The sequence below is a fragment of the Pterocles gutturalis genome, unplaced genomic scaffold (assembly GCF_000699245.1).
Source record: "Pterocles gutturalis isolate BGI_N339 unplaced genomic scaffold, ASM69924v1 scaffold6629, whole genome shotgun sequence".
Taxonomy (NCBI): domain Eukaryota; kingdom Metazoa; phylum Chordata; class Aves; order Pterocliformes; family Pteroclidae; genus Pterocles; species Pterocles gutturalis.
The window spans coordinates 4533-9382 of record NW_010133203.1 but is presented as its reverse complement, the minus strand read 5'-3'; positions in this window follow the sequence as shown (position 1 = coordinate 9382).

Genomic DNA, 4850 nt, shown 5'->3' with positions numbered 1-4850 from the left:
TTCTTCATAGTCACCAAGGACGGATCATCCAGGAAAAACAACCCTAAACTTACAAACAAAACATGCCACGATGACTGCTGCCTGGCATATCACGGTGAGCCCTTTAGCTCTTTGGCTGAAGGGCTCCTGAGCCTAGTGTCCACCTGAAGAAAAGCAACAAGGAAGGTTCTGCTCTGATGGAGAGATATCAAGGACAGAAGAGACTTTAAGAGAAAGCACTATGTGATCTCATTACTTTGTATCCCTTAAAAAAAAAAACAACAACCAAACAAAAGAACAATCATCAAGAAAACCACACACATCTCCCTCCTCCTCTGTAATCAAGTCTTTTTAAACATCCAGTTAATGGCTCAGCTATTTCATTCTTTAGAACTCTTCAGTGAAGACCAGGCAACCCCTAATGATTTGTTCCTGTGTGTGATGGGTTTGTCCTGGGCTTGGTGCCAAACCACACACCCACTCACCCAATTCCCCCCCCACACACACACCTGAGGATAGGGGAGAGAATTAAAGGGGTAAAGGGAAAAAAGGACTCGTGGGTTGAGATAAGAACAATTTAATAACCAAACTACAATAACAGTGAAAATAATACTATATACAAATATACAAATGAGTGACACACAGTGACACTGCCCCCCCACCCCATGACCAAGGCTCAGCCTGTTCCCGGCTAACGATCCCAGAGCAGGGAGAGTCCCGAAACCGCACTCACGGAACGGAGAGAACAGTCCGAGCGTCCCAGACCCAGAGCTGACCGGGGTGGTGGTGGGGGGAAGGCCTTGGGAGAGCGACCACCTGGAGTGAGATGACCCAGAGCAAAAGAGATCCGGAACCAAAAGGGACGATCTTCTGGAGGGTCCTCACCTCTATACTGGGCATGATGTGTATGTTATGGGATAGATTATTGGCCACTCTGGGTCTCAGTCCCGAACCTAAGATCAAATCCTGGGCTGGTAACTGGGGCTGTGCTCCCTCCCAGCTTCTCCTGTTTGCAGACAGCCAGAGAAGCTGAAAGATCTTGGCAGCCGCATAAACATCACTGTTATCAGCTTTCTTCTGAGAACAAATCCCAAACACAGCCTCTTGCTTGCTATTGCGAAGAAAGTTAACTCTGTCTCTGCTTAACCCAGGACACTGTGCTTTTTGGGTAAATACTGTTGTTGTATTAACCCTTCAACAGGAGCCAGATAATAATTTAAAAGACTTTAAAAGCTTCTAAACAGTCCTACCATTTCAGAACCCTCCGTAAGAAGTTCTCCTGAATCACCTCTTGGTTTTACAGACTCTCCAGCTTGCTTCCCATCCCTGATGTTTTGGGAGGGAAAAATGCTCCTTTAGAATTTCAGACCTTGAGCCCCATGTCCCCCAAGTCATTTTGGTCAACCACATTGGTTTTATAAACTTAAAAGTTTGTTCTTTTCATTTTTCTCATCTAATAAAATTTCACCTTCTGGAGGATGTATCTCTACCCTCTCCTCTCTCACCCTCCTGTCTAATTATGTCAACTGTCGAGTCCTTCTGGGTCTGTCCAGTAGTTCATACAGATTTACACCGATGTTACAACACCATGTGTCTCTCCTTTCCATCCAAAAGCATTTCACCCTTATGATTGCATCATTTTATTAACTCTTCTTAAACAAGCTCCTTCAATTTATATAGGTTTGTTTTATGGGTTTTTTTTTTAATGAACACTGGTGGGGTTTGAGGGCCTTTTTATAGTGCTTCTCAAAGGGCGTTAAACATGAGTACTTATGGTCAGTGCTGCAGAGCAACTTATAAACACACAGTTTTTGTAAACATTTTCTGCACTGCTCAGAGCATGAGTCAGAAGTTAGGTCCTTTCTCATGAGTCCCCTGCCCAGCCTCTCCGAAGCAGTCATTTATGGCATCTAAAATGTTAGACTCACACAGGCATGTGACATACCCACATCTATAAAGAATAAACTGAATTTTAGGGATATGGTTACAGCCATAATATGGAAGATTTCTCCCTATATCTGCAGGGAGTGCTCTAGCTCTTTCTTGCCACCTTCTTAGTGCATTGGCAGGTGATGCTTGTTAGCATTTCCATTTTCTTCTTCCTCCTGAGTCCGGAACACTTCGCTGCTGCAGAGTTCTCCTTGCTACGTGGTGGGTTCTGCTGTGTTGATTTTTTTTCAACTGCATGTGTGAGTAGTCGGGATCACAGTCCACAGCTAGAACGCCGTTCCAGCAGTGAGAAGCGCCGCCTCTGCCAACTGTTCAAGCCTCAGGGGAGCTGTGATTCAAAGTCACAAATTATCTGAACACACAACAAAGGCACCACCTAAGCCTGGTACAACAATAGCAGAGTGCATGGTCCTGACGCTGGCTGGCCCAAGAACACTTACCAACAATCTGCCAAGGAGCAGACCACTCCATCAGTCTGGCAGAACCATCCCCACCACCTTGGGCTCCCATTAGCACGCCCAACACCTGGATTTGCTGGCAGCTGCCAAATTTTGTTCAACGAGCAGCACCTGCCTCTGGGCATAGGGAATGTTTCTTGCATCCTAATCTATTTAGCTGAGCTGACGGTGAAACCCCGCAGAACTGCAGCCACTCTAGCGCAGTTTTGTCGTGTGGCGCTGTCAGCTTCCCTAGGTGTGGGATCACGCAGCACAGCTCCATCCCTCCCTGCGGCGCCAGGGTCCCCGCCTGTTCCTCCACCTCTATCTGCTGCTGCTGACATGAGCACCCCTGGAATTTAACAGAGAGCTGACACCGCTCCTGTCCCCAGCCCTCACCAGGTCATTGCACTGCGCTGCCACCATCGGGGTGGCAATACTGAGCAAACTGTTGGAAAATAATAAGAAATAACATAATTATTGAACTGTGATAAAACAGGTCATCCACTTCAGCTTATCCTGCTAAACTTTCTTATTTTCCATGCAAATGCATCCTCTTTTGTGTACTGCGGCAAACTCCACGCATGTAACCAAGGGTGAAGCAAGCACAACAGTATCTTGCCATTTTCAGACAACAGAGCTTTAAATTAGGGCTAGAAGCCTGTATTTGTATAAAAAGCAAGTACTACAAATCCAGAAATTCTAAATTTAAGGTTACACTTTAACCTAGATACACAACGCCATGGAATTGTGTCACTGAAAAACAGAAATTAAAAATTAACATGACCACAAGCCTTCCTGGTTCACAAAATTTTGCTCTTCAACTTATGCTCCCATTTAAAGCTTAAGACAAACTTTTGAAATAAGACCATAATGGCTGTAGAACTGTGCACAGAATTTACAGAAAACCTAAGCCAAAGGAAGCCTTCTCTCACCATGCTGGGTTTCAACTCCACAGCCTACAGCTCATATCCAGAACTTCAGAGTGTCACATATTTGATTGCTGCAATGTTTCACGAGATGCTAGCTACTTCGCTCTTCCCATCTATCAATTAAATAGCCCAAGTGATGGATGAAATGAGCTTTGAGACCTACAAAACCTCAGATTAAAAAAAAAAATGTTCAACTCACCCCCCGCCGAAAGCATCAGCTGCTTTCTGAACTGCTTGATGTAGCAGCTCCTCACCTCCTCAATACAACAAATCCAAAACCAGTCAAACAGTATTTGTGGGCATCATCGAGCACAACCTACTCCTTGATTTTTTAAATTAATAAATTATAACACTGAATATCATTCAACACAGATCTCTACAGCGCCTGCCTGCCTGCACCATCACTGGATTTGGAGGTCTGGGGTTGGACAGACTCCATATGGCGTGTCCATTACCTGGAGTACCTTTTTTGAGGGATCCAAAGAGCCTCTTAGAAGAGGATGCACAGAAATGTTTGCATTCACTTTCAAACAGAAAAAAATAAAAACACAACCTTTTTTTAGGATTTTCGGTGATGATACATTTAAATCCATCATATGTAGGATCTATACCTCAGCTAAAGCTCGGCAACAGTGACCTCCTAAAATCATCATCTCATCAGTGAACACTGCCTCCCACACCCCCTCAGAAGCTTCAAAAATGCTGCATCAGTAGATCAATTCCAAATAGAGCAGTCAGACAAAAATAAACGCAGACACATGCGGGTGATTCAATCAGAAGTCCTGTTTCCACTTATCAGCAGCCTTGGCAGTTACCATAGCACCATTTTTTTCCGGACTTCTACTGCACCTCAGCCCTGCCCAGCCAATACTGGTGGCTTCTTAAAGTTTGAACAGACTGGCTCAGCCACACTCGCCACCAGCCACGGCATCAGCTCTGCCTCTGTGATCCCTGCGCTGGCTCTCCGTGGCCACAGCAGCTGCACGAAGGACCCTGGCAGCAAACCCTCACGCCCAGAGATGCTGGATCCGCACACACCTCTGCACAGGACACGACCAGAAGGATTGCCAACATTTTTCCCTCTAGATCTTACAGCACCATGACCATGGTAAGATTAAATTCCAAGAGACGAAGCTTTCTGATTCCATCCCCCAGTTCCCAGCACTGCAGCTGATGTCACCCAGCACAGTGATGTTGGAATAGGACAGCGGTCCCTCCTGGCTCCTAAGAGAACTCGTGTGGTAGATTCTGCAGTGCAGGGATTTTCAAAGTTGCAATTTAGATTTGTATATTTAAACAGATATATATTATTTTTTGCTCATACCAATAGAATACTTTCCTGGAAAAAAGATGGAAAGAGGCAAAATGGTGACTGGACCTCTAAATTAAAACTTAACTCGTAAAGATACAAAAGATCTCAGATGCACGGACTCAGCCAGGAAGCTTTATATATTGTCACTGGGCAGAAATTATCCGAAAAGCCATGAGAAAAGTTATTTCACAGGAATGACAATATTTGACTAAACCAAATTCAAACATAGCGAGAATGGAT